The following is a 19,356-nucleotide window of genomic DNA, read 5'->3' as shown; positions in this document are numbered from 1 at the left end:
CAAAGAAATTTACTGAAGCACTTCATGTAATAACAGAAAAATGACACAACTAAGTGTCTATCAATAGGGAACTGGTAAATAACTTATCCATCCATATAATGGAATATTTTTTCATTCTTAGACAAGAAGGATGCAGAGTGAAGATACGGAGAGATATATTATTAAGAACAACAAAACAAGTCGCAGAGTATTATATATACCATGATCTTATTAAGTAAAATAAAGTTCTAGATATTATGTACTCTTGACTATACATACATAACTTCTGGAATAATACACAAGAAACTCTGAACAGTGGCTCTTTTAGAAGATTAAGAATGGTAGGCCAGAGATGGGGAAGCAAAAGTGAACTTTTACTTCTTATTTATGTTTTTGAAGATTTTGCCATTAGTGTGAATTATGCTTATATTTTTAAAAATACAAATTTAAGTGAAGAAAATAATATTTAAAATGGTGAAGTGAAAGATAGAAAATCAGAAAAGGACTGATAGCTCCTTTGGGGGTATATTAATTTCCTATGACTGTCGTAACATAGGACCACAAACTGGGTGGCTTAGAACAACTGAAACTTATTGTCTCACAGGTCTGGAGGCCAGTGTCCAGAATCAAGATGTTGGCAGATTTGTTTCCTTCTGAGGGTGTGAAAGACTATGAGCATGCATAGTCATTTAATACTGCCCTATGTTCATGGAGTTTATAGTTTATCAGAGGAAATTGAGTAAATATTCCAGGTAGAAGGATGAGCATCTGAAACATTCTAGAACTGAGTGAAAACATGGCCATTCATGTTTAGAGTGGATGGTGTTTGGAGACCAAGAGGGGAAGTGGGTAGAAATCAGTAAAATTATTTTACAATCATGATTTTCATCCTTGGCTCATTCTAATGACACAAAGTTTAGGACTGTGGCAATGAATTAAGCTTCTTTGACTCAAAGTGTCTTATAAGTCTCTAAGCTCTATCCCCTTTTATAAACCTTACAAAGTTTGTACTGAGTAGCTGCTCTTTTAAGGGACAGTACAAAATTAAACGTCTTTACTAAGGAGTAGAAGACATTTTGACTTTTATTTACAGTTTGTTCTAATAAATTATTTGCAGTGAACAAGTTTTACCTATATAATTGCCTTACTTTGAATTTTAATGAAAATGAGTAGCTAGCTAAGTCATTCTACTTTGTGAAGAAGGGATCTCTAAAAGCATTGCTTTAAAAATTGATGTGTTTCAATGCTTGATGTTATCCTGTTTAGGTGAGAGTTTACAAATAAGTTTTCCATTTTAATTGTTTTTTAAAGATAATGGAATTTGCTGTTGGGTAGCAAGACTGCATATGGGGCTTGATTTGCTATTTATGTTTAGAGTTCATAGTCTTCCTTATAACACATTAGAATCCACGTAGTAATGAGCCATCATATAAGATAACACAACGTGTGTGTTTCTTTCTTTAAGTAAACATCAGCTGAAAAGTGGCCATACATTATACTTCCTAAGAATTTCAAGTTAGTCCCTAAGGAACTCAGGAAAAAGGAAAATTGAAACAAATTATAAGCAGAGGAATTAGTTCTACTCAATTAAATTTATTGTGACATCAATATTTGGAATACTTCTTTATATTTCTTATGCATTCCAAATCCCTGAACTCATATATGGTTTTATCTTTTTTAACCTAGATGGCCTCCAAATTAACTAGGATGGGGCCAATGTGAGACTGCTTGCTGGACCCCATTCCGAAAGGCACCCTCTATTCTCAATTAGAAATACATATGAGTCTCTGGGCTTTGTAGAACTTGGACTGGAAAACCTAGTGAGATGGGGCCTGTGAAATGACTAATGCTTCCCACTTCCGGTGAGCTGGGAACTCCGAGGAAAGCAGCCTTTGTTGTGGTCTTTCGGCACTTCTGGTTTTGGTTCCAGATGGAATCCAGAAGGGTAGATGTGAATGCAAATAGAAAGAATGGATTTATATGTTTGGATATTTGAAAAAGTTCAGTTCTTTTTGATTTGTGAACAAAGACGTATGGAATTGGAACTGAATGTAGGCCATGCGCTTTTTTATACTTGGAAGAATCTGGATCAGTTTGGGAAGAGATAAGCCAATAACAACAACAACAACAAATAGAAAAATTCATTTCATATTCCAAAGGAGTAAACCTGTTGTTTATAGACTGAAGCAGAAATAGTAGTGAGCAGAAATAGGCAGCAGGCTACAGAGATATTTTAAAAGACAACTTTTTTTTTTTATTGATGTTTTAATAGTTTTTAACATTGTGAAATTTTAGGTTGTACATTTTTGTTTGTCCATTACCATATATATGACTCCCTTCACCCCTTGTGCCCACCCCCCACCCCCATTGCCCCTGGTAACCACAATACAGTTTTCTCTGTCCATGTGTTGGTTTATTTTTTTATTTTATTTATTTATTTATTTTTTCCCCCAAAGCCCCAGTAGGTAGTTGTATGTCATAGCTGCACATCCTTCTAGTTGCTGTATGTGGGACATGGCCTCAGCATGGCCGGAGAAGTGGCGCGTCGGTGCGCGCCCGGGATCTGAACCCTGGTCCGCCAGCAGCGGAGTGCACGCACTTAACCACTAAGCCATGGGGCCGCCCCCATGTGTTGGTTTATATTCCACATATGAGTGAGATCATACAGTGTTTGTCTTTCTCCTTCTGGCTTACTTCACTTAACATAATACCCTCCAGGCCCATCCATGTTGTTGCAAATGGGACGATTTTGTCTTTTTTTTATGGCTGAGTAGTATTCCATTGTATATATATATACCACATTTTCTTGATCCAATCGTCAGTTGAGGGACACTTAGGTTGCTTCCACCTCTTGGCTATAGTGAATAATGCTGCGATGAACATAGAGGTGCATAAGCCTCTTTGGATTGTTGATTTCAGGTTCGTTGGATAGATTCCCAGTAGTGGGATGGCTGGATCATACGGAATCTCTATTTTTAATTCTTTGAGGAATCTCCATACCGTTTTCCATAGAGGCTGCACCAGTTTGCATTCCCACCAGCTGTGTATGAGGGTTCCTATTTCTCCACATCCTCTCCAACATTTGTTGTTTTTTGTCTTGGTGATTAATTCTAACGGGCGTGAGGTGATATCTTAGTGTTGTTTTGATTTGCATTTTCCTGATGATTAATGATGTTGAACATCTTTTCATGTGCCTATTGGCCATCTGTATATCTTCTTTGGAGAAGTGTAAAAGACAACTTTTAATTGATGTGTACTTATCAATAATGATGACACCAAATAACAAACGTTTGCCGCTATTAAGTAGCAAGCAGGTCTTCCCAGGAGATATCGATCACTCATAGTAAACATAACTGCTGCTATAAGTATTTCGGCATGGACCATCACACTTATAAATAGTCTACTAATAAAATGTAAGAGGTTGTGATCCTTAAAAATGTAGCTTTGGTAGGGAATCTTCTGCCTGAGTGGAACAGAGTTGAATATTTTAATAAAACACACAATTTCACTAGTTTGGGGCACCATGTACGCATTTCCTGCCTATATTCATCTTGGTAACTGATACACAAACACAACTACACCTACACACAGCTACATATGCACACACAGGTGCACACACACACAATGATCCTTAGAATTGTGGGATTTTAAAACTTGAAGAGAACTTAAACCAAATGACATATGGAACATGTTATGTTACAAAAGAATTCTCTCATTGTGTCTTAAGTTATAAATTCCATCTTTTTTGAGGCTTTAATAGTAATTGTTTAGCACTAAATAGTATTTTTAAAGATTATCCACTAATCAGCATCTTATACATCCACAGTTAAGCTCAAAACATGCAAAATGTAATTAAATTCTGCTCAGAAGGAAGTGCTGATACATTCAAAGCTGAATATCCAAACTACTGTGACATTGTGAGATCAAAAGTTAATATTAATTTTTAGTATAAACATATTCTAACAATGCAAAAATTAGACACTTACGAAAATAATTATGCTATGATGGGACAGTCCTTTCTATGTATAATCTTATATTTTTATACATATTAACCAGACTTTCAAAAATACTCTAAAAATACTCTAGGAATAGTCTAAAGGTCGTTCCCCTAAGATATTTATTAATTACGTAAGGAAAATGTGACTTTACAGTGGAGAAACCCAGCCAACACTACCCTTATCAAGGGGTCTACCCTGATCAAGAGAAAGAATACTTCATTTCTGCAGTATTCTTGCCACAAATGTTTAGCTTCATTTAATCAGGAGAAAACATTATACAATCCCAAATTGAGAGGCATTCTAAAAAATGACCAATCTGCATTCTTCAAAAGTGTCAAGGTCATGGAAGACAAGGAAAGACTGTGGAACTGTCACAGATTAGAGAAGGCTAAGAAACATAATAACTAAAAGCAATTTGGGATCCTGGAACAGAAAAAGAATATTATTGGAAAAACTAGTGAAATCCATATAAGGTGTTTGGTTAAGTAAATATATTGTACCAATATTAACATTAATATTAACTGTATTGATAAAGTACCATGGTCATGTAACATGTTAACATTAGGGGAAGCTGGGTGAAGGACATTTAGGAACTTCCCGTAACTCTAAAGTTAATTTTAAAAGTTAAAAGATTAGTCTAGCACAATTTAATAGTCATATTTTAGAGTTTTATGAAAGGCAAAAATACTTAACAATAGAAGAATGTTCTAACCATTAAAGGGCTTTTGAACACTTTTGCTGCAGTTTCATGGGACAAAGCAATGGCTCTGTGTAGTCACATGGTACTGGCACTCACGGATATCACACGGCATAAATTGTGATCCATAAGCATTTTGCTCTTAAAAATTGTGGGAATTGTGGGAGGACAGTTCACAGGCTAAAGAAGAGCTACGGTACACCTACTGTATTTATGGACTAACTCTTCGGGGGACACCAGTCTCCTGGTGAGTTGGTAAAGAGACATGGAAATGCCATTTATAGAGAACCTCGGTTCCGCCAAGCACCAGGGTAAGCCACTTCATATACACTATGTATCGATTCTTTACAACTGTTTGGAGTTGATATTATTATCCTTGTTCAACAGATGAGGAAATAAAGGTCTGTAGAGTTTTAAAGAAGCTTCTCTGAAGTCAAACATCTTCATAAGTAGATTAGCTCAAGTTTGAGCCATGGATCTATCTGACTTCAAACTCATGCTTCGTAGACTGAAAAATGAAACAAAATAAAACAAAACACACTGTACTAAGAAATGAAGACCATGTTTGTGAAACATTTACAGACCAATTAACTCTGCAGCGGGGAAGACTCTTTTTTCGTGGCCACAGATGGCATCCCTAAACACAACCAGCTGCACTTTAAAATGCTTACAGTTGGTCAAAAGTGGGACTAGGCAAGAGAGTGAATGATTCAGGCCAAATCTATTCCCTCCAGCGGAAAAAAGCCTCAAAGCACCTTTCCAGCTAAAGCTTTGTTGCTCAAATAATTTTTACTTTTGAATAATAGCTCATTGGGAAACTACTTATTAACTAAAGACTTAAAATTAATTTCCATGGTAGATAATGAAGAAATATTTATATATTATTGCCTATCATCAAGGAAAATATGTTTTAATATGATTTTCAAAATCATCAGTACTCATGCGTCATGTGTTTTCAGTTCTCCCATGAAGTTTATAGTTTATGACACTTATTCACTTGGTTTTTTTTTTTCCAATCGATTCCTTTAACAGACATTTGTTCAGCATCTACATGAGCCAGCCACAGCCCCTGCCCTCATGGAGTTCTAGCAGAGAAAGCAGATATGTAAACACACAATTTCTGTAGAAAGTGCTAAATGCTGTAATGGAAATTGTTCCAGACACAGTTTTGGCACAAAAAGAGGGTGATCAACTCTGTTTTACAAAGGCGATTACAACTTGAAATATATTGGAGTTCACCAGGCAGATGGGGCTGATGGGCTCTTCAAGTGGTGGAAACAGTGGAGGCAGGGTGAGGGGGGCCCAAAGCAATTGGTCCTCTCTTGTGCCGTTGCATACAAAGGAGTGGGCATCCTTTATATCTGAAGACTAACTGCACCCTGATCTATAAATCCCTAATTTTTCTTTCCTGCTGTAACTATTAGCTTGGGATTCAGTCCTCAGCCATAAAATACACAAGACAATCTGTAACAGATTGGAAATGGATTTTGTCTACTTGTGTTTGGGGACTGTGTGAAGCATATGGTGTCAGTTATGAAACTCTGAAGCAGTTTATTCAGAACGCAACCCAGCCATATCAGTTCATGCTTTGATATTGTCAGTTATCGGCCCAGTGAGGCTTGGGCATTTTCCTGTGGAAAATGTGCTATCTTCCTTGGCATGCCATGCAGAATTAAGGGTTGCCCATTTTAATGGAAGAACTAAAGACTCCATGACCCCAGTTATAAGAGAAGGTGTCCTGGAGAAATTTCAAGATATAAGACTGTCATTTAGCTTGTCTTAAATTCCCCATGGGTTTTAAATTAGCTCATTATTTCCTGAACTTGAATGCTGTTGTTGTGATTTGATCATTCCTGTTAAGCGGTTGTCACAACTTACTGTGTGGGATGAAATGACTCTTTCATTCAGAGCCAAGTTCGGTGAGTGAGTCCTTACAGATCACATATCTCCAAGTCTCCACAGTGTTAGCCTCAAAAGGTTGCTGCTACAAGTCTGCCCTAGGCTTCCCCTCTCCACTCAGCTGAAGTCTCTGGGTCTTCCCTCTTCAGCCACATGCTCAGTGGACCTGCCTTCTGCCATTGCTTCTCAATAATCCACAACCACGTGGCATTTCAAGCTGATCTCTAGAATATGTCACTTCTCTGCATTAGTCAACAGCTGTTCCGGGACCCTGCTGTCACCAATCAGATATGCTTGCCTGGCCTAGCAGAGCTGAGTTACAGCTAACACTGCTTTAAAGTCAGAGGTATGGCTTTGTTCTAGAACTTCGCAGTTGTTACCCTGCCCAGATCTGATACTTGGTTGCTCCTCAGTGTTCTATCTTTAAAAGGCCAACTGTGCCTTAAGGCTCCACTGTATTGGCTAACTTGGACAGGTCAAAACCAAACACCAAAAGCAAATGCTATTTGGACATAGAATCAGACACTACTAATTCCCATTGATTGCCCCTCTGTTACGCCAGGTGTTCCTTGTAATTGGAACTGTGTATATATAACTGAATGGTTTTATAGCTAAGGCTGATAACTGGGGAAAAAATAGTATCTAGGAGGATAAATTGTTCAATAGATTGGCCATTATTTTTTATCATTCCCTATGCTGTTTCATAAAGTTTCAAAATCCTATTTTAATTGTACTCTAAAAATTTTATTGAAATAAAAATGATATAATAATTCAAAGAAGGGTTAAGTGTTCCCCAAAGTGTGTTCCATGAAATAAAGGTTTCTGGGAAGTTAGTAAGTAGGTGTTAAGTCAAAAAAGAATGATGTAGTTCGATTATACTAACTTTTGGCAAAAAATTTTAAATAGATTTTGCCTAATCTCACTGTCAGTAGTAAGATGTTCTACCAACAAATTTTTATAATTTAATAAAGCTGATTCTAAAAAAACGTTCAGCAAGCTGTCATTGTTTATACTGGGGATAATCCAGCTATCTCAGAGAGTTTTAATTTCCTGAGGAGAAAGTTATTTTTGATGAAATCTCTTTGACTATCTGTTAAAGAACCATTGATCAGGAGAATCTATATAAATAGCTGTTCTGATGACTAGTTTGTGTCAAAAACACTGAACTAAAAAGTCATGTGGGATCATTTGTTCTATGATGGGGTCATGAGTAAAAATCTCATATGTGGCAGAAAAGAACAAAACAAAAGAAAATACTACAAAGCTGTATGGAAACAATTGACGTTCATTTACTATTTTTTTTTTTTTTTACATTATAAACAAAAGCAATAGTCTGTGGTGACAGACATCTGTCTGGCATAACTAAGAAGTCATTCCTGGGAATGAATAAGTTCTTGAGTTAGCTGCAAGTTTTCCTTTTTCAGTAAGTCACACATTATGTACATGATACAAATATATTCTATGAATACATTCATTTCTTCATTCATTTATAGCAATTTTCCTGGGTATCAACAACAAAAGGCATTATTCAGATTGTACAGTATGCTACTAAATTTAATTTTTAAAATGGGATTTCTTTTCTGAAAAGTGTTAGTCATATTTTGGATGCTATCAGATGCTATCCATTATTATGCCCCTGAAATTGATTATATACTAAGGAGTTCTATGAAATTTCACTTGAGTGCAGATCACTGGAAAACAGAGTCATTGAGGCCAGGGTGGCACATGAAAAGAGAAGGGAAGGGTCTAGATCTAACATTATTAGTAGCACAGTGTTTAAAGGTGGGTGCGATTGTGTGCAGAATTCAGATTTCAGCTCCACCACTTGGTGACCCTGGGCAAATTAAACCCCTAGCTGTTTCCGTTTCCTCTTCTGTGAAAGCCTGCCTTATAAGACTGTTGAGAGGGTTAAATAAATTAACACATGTAAACAATGAAGAACCGTGCATGATCCACAATAAGTGCTCAATTAATGTGGCTATGATTAGAACTGAATATCATGTGCCAGTGGTCACATTACGCACATTATACAACATACCTATGAGTTAGATAGTATTAGCTCCATTAATAGAAATTCTAAACAAATGGCACTTAGAGCGTTACATAATTTGTCTGATGAATGATCAGAATTTAGACACAAGTTTGTATGATTCTAAAATCCATACTCATTTCCTTACATCATTCTGGAATTTAAAAAGAAAATACCTGAGTTCATGATAGCTGTGCAACACGGGTCAAATAATTGCTTTCTCTGAGCCTCAGTTTCCTAACATTTAAAATGGGGATACCAATGTTTATTGCTCATATACACCTTAGCATTGTTTCTGTCGTTCAAATGATAACGTATGAGGAGGCCCTGGTCACTGGTAAATCACAACGCAATGCTTTGTTTTTATTCTTAATGATCACCATCTAATCTATTACTCAGCAACTGACTTATGATGAATATACTGGGTGGCAGGGGTGAACTCAATTATATTCCCATATAATTTGAGTTTCCTTTGAGTTGGCCTAACATTTCCAGGTTTTTTTTTCCCTCCTTGGAAGTTTCTTCCATATATAGAAGGAAAATTTATTTTTTATTTGCAACTACGTTTTATGAAAAACCAAGAAATAAAAATATATAAATTTTATTTTTAATTCTTTGGGTTGCAAACAAAAGTAATTTACTACTTGTAATGAGAATTAAACATTGAAACACTTTTCTCACATTTTAAGAACAATTTTGTAAGTATTGTAAATCAATAAAAATTAGAAAGTGATTTGATATTGTTGAGCAATAGTAAATGATAAAAGTAGACTGTAGGTTTGAAAAAACAATTATTGATGAAATTGTATCTCCCTGGATATACATAAGAACACATACTCAAAGATTTTCCTGCATTAGTGAAATAGGAGAGAAAAAGCAATGTTTTAAAAACCTGCTTTAAAATTTCACATATAATACTGAGTTATATATGGTTTCAATAATTTAACATGTCAGCTAAGAATATGTGTGTGTTTGAGGATTAAGAAATTGCGATCTTTTTTGCTAGTATTAATCTTAAAGTCTTTTAAAATCACATAATAAGTATTAGTTTATTTAATGCTCAGTGAATTTAAAGAGCAATATATATGTGGTTAAATGAGTCCTTTCTAATGGTTTTAAAACAACTGCTTCATTTCCATATTAAGGAAATAAAATGCATTATATGTAAAAAATAATTAAAATTAAATAAAATACAAAGCTTCAAACTTCAAATGTGACTTATAAGAGAACATCCATGAGTCCTTTTTAAAAAAATAGAGGCTTAGCACAGTTAAAAATCCATGCTTTCTTGGGGCTGGCCCCATGGCCTAGTGGTTGAATTCAGCACGCTCTGCTTCAGCAGCCCGAGTGGTTCCTGGACCCAGATCTACACCACTCACTGGCAGCCATGCTGCGGCAGTCACCCACATACAAAAATAGTGGAAGATTGGCACAGATGTTAGCTCAGGGTAAGTCTTCCTCAAGCATACTTTCTGAAGCTTAGCCTACCACAAACAGCCATTGTTTAACACCACAAAGAAAGCCATTTGGAGTTCTTTTTTGAGGTTGTATAAAAGGTAGTAAGGTAAACATTGAGGGAAGCTATATTTTCAATTTATAGCCAAGAAACTTACTTATCATTCATTTACTCAGGGATCCTTTGCTGTGCTCTCATCATGTGCGAGGAACACAGAGATGAACAAGATGAAATATCCCCAGTTTTCAAGGAACATAGTGTTAAAAGGGGGAGAGATCTGAAGGAAGAGAACTGAAGATGAACAGGAAGGGAAGAGGAGACAAACTTCTTCAAGAAAAGGGAATGAAAACGCAAGCTCTAACAATGAGAGAGGTGCGTTGTATTTTAAGAACATCAGGACACAGGTATGGGTCAACTTTAAGTTTTGCGGGGAGCAGGGAGCAAAGTATGGAGTGATATGCACTATACTAAGGGATTCAGATTTTGTCTTTCCTCTCCCTCATTGATTCACTCATTGATTCATTTTTTAAATTTATTTATTAATGCATATGTTCATCAGAAAGTTGGAAAATAGGGCCGGCCCCGTGGCTTAGAGGTTAAGTGCGCGCGCTCCGCTGCTGGCGGCCCAGGTTTGGATCCCAGGCGCGCACCGACGCACCCGTTCTCCAGCCATGCTGAGGCCGAGTCCCACATACAGCAACTAGAAGGATGTGCAACTATGACATACAACTATCTACTGGGGCTTTGCGGGGGAAAATAAATAAATAAAGTTTAAAAAAAAAAAAAAAAGAAAGTTGGAAAATAAAAAATAAAAAAAGAAAACGTAAAGCCCAGGTAACATTTTGGATTTCTCCAGGCCTCTATACATGCATACAATGTTTCACTCGTGTGTTATACACATAGTATTTGTTACATGTGCATATATTTTACAAAAATGACAAAAAAGAGGTTAGATATGATATCAAAAACATAAAATGAGGGAGGAGGGGAGTTAAAGAGTAGAGCTTTCAGACTGAGGTCAAACTAAAGAGACCATCGATTCTGTATAGAAGGAGAAAGGAACAGAGAAGGACTACTAAAATACTGAGAAACAAAAAGTTAAAAAATGGCAGTAAGTACATACTTATCAATAGCTACTTTAGATGTCAATGGACTAAATGCTCCAATTAAAAGGCATAGGGTGGCTGATTGGATAAAACAACAAGACCCATATATATGCTGCATACAAGAGACACACTTCAGACCTAAAGACACTCACAAACTGAAAGTGAAGGGATGGAAAAAGACACTCCAAGCAAATGGCAATGAAAAGAAAGCTGGGGTAGCAATACTCATATCAGACAAAATAGACTTTAAAACACAAACTGCAAAAAGAGACAAAGAAGGGCATTACATAACGATCAAGGGAACAATCCAACAAGAGGATATAACACTTGTAAATATCTACAAACCCAATGTAGGTGCACCTAAATATATAAAGCAATTATTAACAGACATAAAAAGAGAAATAGACAGTAACACAATAATACTTTAACACTCCACTTACACCAACAGATAGATCATCCAAACAGAAGATCAATAAGGAAACATCATTGGCCTTAAATGACACACTAGAACAGATGGACCTAGTAGATATATACAGAGCATTCCATCCAAAAACCGAAGAATACACGTTCTTTTCAAATGCACATGGTACAAAAATGAAATTAAACAGTTCACTATGTTTTGTAACCATTTTTTTACCTTTATGATATGGACTTGATAGAATTTTAATGGTGGTGGGGTGTGATATCACAACATAATTAGATCTGCATGTTAAAAAAAAAAAACTTACAGAAGCTAGACTGGAGACTGCTAACTCTAGAGGCAGGAAGGTGAGTTAGGAGACTATTATAATTGTTCAGGGGGAAGGTGATGACAGTCTGAATTAGGATGGTGGGGAAGAGGCCAGGATATAAGAGATGTGTAGGAGAAAGTTATAAGCAGGGAAGGGGAGGGGAAAAAATCTAGGATGACTTTTGGAAATCTTTGGGCTACTGGATGGACAAATGAGAGGGGAAAGGATGGTTTGTTTATGAAGTGAGGTGGAGAGAGAGGTGTTTGGTTTCATGGTCAAGCTTGCAATGCTTGTAAAATATGAAAGTAAACTGTCCAATGGAGGGTGGGATAAAAATGCTTAAGTGTAGAATTTTGAGGAGAGGACAAATATGGTGGTATTTATCAAAATACTGTTTCTCAGAATCACAGTAATATTTCTTTGACTAGTCACTCACTAGGGATTATGAGAAATTGCACAATCCACCCGAGTGATGATTTCCAATCTTTCTGGAATGCTGATGCTCTACTATTGCTTGTTCAAATTTGTGTTTCCTCCTTGCTTAAAAAAAACCCACTAGCTCACCAATTGGTACAGGCTTGAATCCAAATTTTTTGGCATAACAACCCAAATCCTTCATGACCGAGATCAATTTCTCTCACTCGAATACCTCTCTCCTACTCTTCCCATCTTTATAAGGTATTCCAGCCACATGGATCTACTTGCTGTTCCCCCATGCTGTCATCTCTGTCTAGAAGTCCTAGGATGCTCTGCGACCACATAAAATTGTTATCTTTTGTGAGAAATCTTTCTTGGCTCCCACTCCCCTTCCTCCCCAAAAGAGATTGTTCTCTCTTTGATGTAATGTCATAACACAATGCCTTTATCAGACATATCATACTCTATTATAACTGCTTGTTTATAGGTAGGTATATCTTTCTCTTCAAGCTTCCTCAGAGATTGATATGTATGTATCTCTATATATACTTACATATGTAAGTGTGTATGATTTACATATGTATCAAAAATATATACATACATTTGCCCCAAGAACTAGACAATCCAGACAGTACACAGACAATAGCATCTGCTGAATAAATATGGGTTTTAAGTCATTTTGGCCTTTGTTCAATTTTTGATATGTATTAAGCCATATATTTCATCAATACTAAATATCAATTCAATTCTCTTCCAGCTTCTTGGCATGTAATGATGTCCCTCTTGGTAATAAGAAAACCTGAAATTAGCACTATTGGAGAGAAGAATAAATGTCTCTTAGTGATGTATATAAATTAATGGAGCACTTCCCTGTGCAAGTTTTTGTCAATGTGTCTGAGAACTGGGCTGAGCATCTGATTTGTATTTTTCACTTTAACATATAATGTTGTAACTAACACCAGTGTTGATGAGGGTGTGGGGAAACAGGCATGCTCATGCATTGTTTATGGAAAGTAACCTGACAGGGTGCGTTAAAGTTTAAAATTCTCTTTCTTTTTCATCTATTAATTTCACTTTTAGGACTCATTACTACAGAAATAAGAGTGCAAGTTTGTGAAGATTTATAGGTGAAAGGGTGATCATTGTAGCAATATTTATGATAGCAAAGCATAAGAAACCATTTGAATGCCTGTCATTAAAAGACTAAATAAGTCAATACAGTAAATTCACATAATGAAATATTATGCAGCCACTGAAAAGATGGAGGTAATTTTATATCTACTGATCTGAAAAGATATACATACATATTAAGGTTGGAGAAAAAGGAAAGTTTCAGATCACTATTATAGATCGTTTCATTTATATTTAAAAATACATACAGGTATACTTCGTTTTATTGCACTTCACTTTACTGAGTGTGGCAGATATTGTGTTTTTCACAAATTGAAGGTTTGTGGCAACCCTGTGTCAAGCAAGTCTACCAGCACCGTTTTTTCCAATAGCATTTGCTCACTTCAGATCTCTGTGTCACATTTTGGTAATTCTTGCAATATATCAAACTTTTTCCTTATTATTATGTTTGTTATGGTGATCTGTCATCAGTGGTCTTTGATGTTACTACTGTAATTGTTTTGGGGTACCACGAATTGCGCCCATGTAAGATGGCAAACAATCGGTAAATGTTGTGTGTATTCTGACTGCTCTACTGACATGCTGTTACCCCATCTCTCTCCTCTCCTCAGGCGTCCCTATTTCCTGAGACACAACAATACTGAAATTAGGCTAATTAATAATCCCACAATGGCCTGTAAGTGTTCAAGTGAAAGGAAGAGTCACACATCTCTCACTTTAAATCAAAAGCTAGAAATGATTAAGCTTAGTGAGGACGGCATGTTGAAAGCTGAGATAGGATGAAAGCTAGGCCTCTTGCACCAGTTACCCAAATTGTGAATGCAAAGGAAAAGTTCTTGAAGGAAATTAAAAGTGCTATTCCAGTGAACACATGAATGATAAGAAAGAGAAACAGCCTTATTGCTGATATGGAGAAAGTTTTGGTGATATGGATAGAAGATCAAACCAGCCACAAACATTTCCTTAAGGCAAAGCCCAATCCAGAGCAAGGCCCTAAGTCACTTCAATTCTATGAAGGCTGAGAGAGGTGAGGAAGCTGCAGAAGAAAAGTTTGAAGCTAGCAGAGCTGGGTTCATGAGGTTTAAGGAAAGAAGCCATCTCCATAACATAAAAGTGCAAGATGAAGCAGCAAGTGCTGATGTAGAAGCTGCAGCAAGTTATCCAGAAGATCTAGCTACGATAATTAATGAAGGTGGCTCCACTAAACAACAGATTTTCAATGTAGATGAAACAGTCTTATATTGGAAGAAGACGCCATCTAGGACTTTCATAGCTAGAGAGGAGAAGTCAGTGCCTGGTTTCAAAAGCTTCAAAGGACAGGCTGACTCTCTTGTTAGGGGCTAATGTAGCTTGTGACTTTAAGTTGAAGCCAATGTTCATTTACCATTCCAAAAATCCTAGGGCCCTGAAGAATTATGCTAAATCTACTCTGCCTGTGCTCTATAAATGGAACAACAAAGCCTGGATGACAAAACATCTGTTTATAACATGGTTTACAGAATATTTTAAGCCCACTGTTGAGACCTACTGCTCAGAAAAAAAGATTCCTTTCAATATGCTACTGCTCATTGGCAATGAACCTGGTCACCCAAGAGCTCTGGTGGAGAAGGACAATGAGATTGAAGTTGTTTTCATGCCTGCTAACACAGCATCCATTCTGCAGCCCGTGGATCGAGGAGTAGTTTTGACTTTCAAGTCTTATTATTTAAGAAATACATTTCATAAGGCTACAACTGCATATGTAGTGATTCCTCTGATGGATCTGGGCAAAGTCAGCTGAAAATTTTCTGGAAAGGATTCACCATTCTAGATGCCATTAAGAACATTTGTGATTCATAGGAGAAGGTCAAACTATCAACATTACAGGAGTTTGGAAGAAGTTGACTCCAACCCTCATGGATGACTTTGAGGAGTTCAAGACTTCAGCAGAGGAAATAACTGTAGATGTGGTGGAATTAGCAAGAGAAACAGAATTCAAAGTGGAGCCTGAAGACATGACTGAATTGCTGCAATCTTACAATAAAACTTGAACAGATGAGGAGCTGCTTCTTACGGATGAGTAAAGAAAGTGGTTTCCTGAGATGGAAACTACTCCTGGTAAAGACGCCATGAAGATTGTTGAAATGACAACAAAGGATTTAGAATATTACATAAACTTAGTTGATAAAGCAGTGGCAGAGTTTGAGAGAACTGACTCCAATTTTGAAAGAAGTTCCACTGAGGGTAAAATGCTATCAAGCAGCATCGCATGCTACAGAGAAATCATTCATGAAAGGAAGAGTCAAGAGATGTGGCAAACTTCATTGTTGTCTTACTTTAAGAACTTGCCACAGCCACCCCAACCTTCAGCAACCACCACCTTGATCAGTCAGCAGCCATCAACAGAGGCAAGACCCTCCACCAGCAAAAAGATTACAACTTGTTGAAAGCTTAGATGATGGTTGGCATTTTTTAACAACAAAGTATTTTTAAATTAAGGTATATGCATTGTTTTTTTAGACATAATGCTATTGCACACTTAACAGACTACAGTATAGTGTAAACATAACTTTTATATGCACTGGGAAACCAAAAAATTTGTGTGACTCGCTTTATTGCACATTCACTTTATCGTGGTGGTCTGGAACTGAAACCACAATACTTCCTCGGTATGCCTGTATATATGTGAATATAGATGTCATATATAGATGTAAATATGTCAGTATTGATGTGGTCAAAATCTGGAGGAATATGCTCCCAACTGTTAATAGTATTTACTGTCAGTGCATAAGTGTGGGTGAGCAGGATTGAATGAATGGAGAGCAGATTTTCACCAGCTAAATTTTTCTTAAAAGTGGTGGGAGTATGAGAAATTTTTTTCTTTCTTCAGTGGTTCTCAGTATTTTTTCAGTCAATAACAATAAAAAATAATAAAGAGTATAAAGTAAATTGGTATGTATTGATCTAGAAAGATATAATATTTCAAGTAAAAAATGTAGGTTACAAACAAATGTTTATGTTGAATGGTCTCATTTTTCGGTAAATATATGTAATAGTTAAAAGGCTGGAAGTGTATATACCAGACTATGATGTTTGGGGCAAGATTAGAAAGCTCTTTCATGAGTTGTTATATAGCCACGCGCTGCATAAGGACATTTCAGTCAACGACGGACTGCATACGTGATGGTGGTCCTGTAAGATTAGTGCCATATAGCCTAGGTGTGTAGTAGGCTATACCATCTAGGTTTGTGTAAGTACACTCTATGATGTTCGCACAACGACGAAATCGCCTAAGGACGCATTTCTCAGAACATATCCCTGTTGTCAAGCAATGCATGACTGTATACATTTTGTATTGTTTGGAATAAAAACAATAAAAATAGTAAAACAACCATTAATAAAAGGTCATCATGGTTTGTTTTAAACCCTAGATATGTTCTTTAAAAGTTCTGTGCAAATTAAATTTTAGTAAGGAAAATTATATTTTAATTAGATCAGTAGAGTTTTCAATTATGCAAAATATTCTGTAAAGTGAATATAACCTTTTTGTGATATTAATATTCATGACTCCCAGCTGCCCATTTTGGCCCATTTAATGCTTGTCCTTTGGAGAAACAAAAGTCAAGGGTTCTTAATTATCTGTTTAAAACTTATCAGAGAAAAATGTCATTATTTTGCCTTTATTAGTCCTCTCAGGGAAAGCTCCGTGCCCCACTTCTATGCATTCAGTTCCTCTTTTTCTTTTTGAGAGAGGGGATCTGTCTGTGGCAGCTGAAGCTCCTTTTATCATTGATACAGTTTCAATTTCAAGATGGCTGAGGGAAGGCTACTGTTGCTTGTACTCACACAGAGAGAGCAGATGACTGGATTTGCCTGAGTTAAAACATCCTGAGACAGCAGTTGTCCAGTCTGGCTTTCCTGTCAGAGCAATGAACTTTCCTTTCTCACAGATGCTGAGGCTTACATTTGGCCCAAAGTCAGCTTTTATCAGACTTTGTTAAGGTAACAAACTAATTGGCTAGATAACTTGCAGCTTCCTACTTGCTTCCAACACATGTTTTAAAGAGTCTTTTAGTTTCTGAATATTTGAAATATATTTGAAATGAACAGGTCACAGAGTCTTGTGCCTTCAAAGTGAGCAAAGTGTTAGCTTGAACTCAGTGACCATACAGGTGAATGCTCTTGAGAGATTCAAGAAAACTAAGCAAAATGAATGGTTTAAATTTTGTTTTTTTATGTAAAATCATATATAATGCCATTCTTTGTTTCATGACTACTAAAAAAGAAAGTTATCGCAGTCTTAATTGGAGCTCAGTTTTCAGAAAATAAAAATAAAAACAACAACATTATCTGAAACCTCTGAAATTGTGAAGGAAAGATTATATCCAAAAATACCTGAAAATAGACTTTCCTAAATATCAACTGAAGAGCAACCAGAAAATCTTTCCACAGTGTGCAAAGTGAACAAAGAATTCAGAGTTACTTATAGCGTAAAAAATAAAAGAGGGATGAAATAATTAACTTACTCAAAATGGAAGTGTTGCTTCATTGATTAATGGGTTTTATAAAATCCCAAGTTGTAAAAATTTATATAATTTCTCTACTTCTGATTTATAAAGGGCAATGTTTCTAATATTTCTTCCCATGTTTTATGAGAAACATGAGAAGACATTTTGTGCTTGATAACATATAAATTTAAGAAAAAAATCCTCAAAAAAAGGAAAAATTATAAATATCAAACTTATTAATAGATACCACCATGTAGTTTTCTTAAGTATTTAAAATTCATCTGAAATCTTCATCAACAAAGTAAACTTTGCCAGACCAGTCAGCCTTTTCTTGAATTAATAATGAAAAGGAACTGTGCCCCAGAAAAGAAAACCAGCATTTTATAGAGGTAGCCTGCAGCCCCCATTTGAATCATCAAGATTAGGCAATGATCTTTTTTTAGTTATATTTATCTGACCATTTTCTGTAGGAAAGGAACATTAATAGCTATGTAAAGCTTCAACACATGTTGCACAGAAAGGACTATATAATCTACTATTATTTCTGCCTGTAAATGACTACATGTCTAGCACTAGCCTGGGGCAAAACTAGCTGCCAGGAAACTTGACCCGCATCATGGGTTTAATGAAGTTGTAACTTTCTGTTTATAATTCTTTCCACTTTTAGCTGGTATTGTATCCAGGGGAAATGAGATAATGTGCCTCTCCTCTTTAGATCATCTGGGCTACTGATCAGTCCTCTGTAAAGCGACAGAAACACAGTCTGGACACTGTTCAGGTACCGTGACCTGCTCTGCCCATTGCCCTGGAGGATCTATCAGATCTGGCCCAGGTGGGGCACCTGAGGATTTCCACCCATCGGAGCAGAGTCTGAGATCTGGCTCCCTGTAGGTGTGTGCTGACTGGCAGTCTCTGAAATATATCTGTATAAAATTTCCTTCTGCCCTTCCCCAGATGACAATGAACAAGAGTGGGCCTTTCCAATACTTTTAGTTTAGAGAACTTTTCCTTCAGGGTCTCCAGCCTTTTTCCAATCCTTTTTCTCATTCAACAGCTTCTACTTTGTAAACATATTATGGACTTTTAGGCTTCTGATCTTCTGAGTGTCCAGGTCTCCCCAACAAGAAAGCAGAGGATATTATTATTTTTGTCCTCTACACTGTAAATAAACTTTAGTTTGTCTTTTAAGCCCCCTCTCCCTAAGTTTGGAACAAAGGGTTTGAAACTGAGACATCATTAAGTAGATGAAAGAAATTTTTAGAGTAGGGATTTATTTTCCTGTGAGTGTCCTGGAATGTTGGGTGTTTAAGGAAATATGGACTATGGTGAATCTCTCCTTTCTGAGCCCCTCCGTGCCCCCTCTCCCTGAGAGTGGAAAATGGGGCCGAGATGAGGGCAGGTGCAAATCGGGAGCTCTGGCGGAGAG

General features: G+C 36.5%; 1 protein-coding gene across 1 annotated transcript in view; it reads right to left on the bottom strand.

Annotated features, from left to right (window-relative positions):
- Window positions 1-19,356, bottom strand: part of CPED1 (cadherin like and PC-esterase domain containing 1) — a 266,766-nt gene that overhangs the window by 48,255 nt on the left and 199,155 nt on the right. The window lies entirely within an intron of this gene.

The sequence above is a fragment of the Diceros bicornis genome, chromosome 3, assembly GCF_020826845.1.
Source record: "Diceros bicornis minor isolate mBicDic1 chromosome 3, mDicBic1.mat.cur, whole genome shotgun sequence".
Taxonomy (NCBI): Eukaryota; Metazoa; Chordata; class Mammalia; order Perissodactyla; family Rhinocerotidae; genus Diceros; species Diceros bicornis.
The sequence above is the reverse complement of the archived record's forward strand: the minus strand, read 5'-3'. Positions and strand labels throughout refer to the sequence as shown.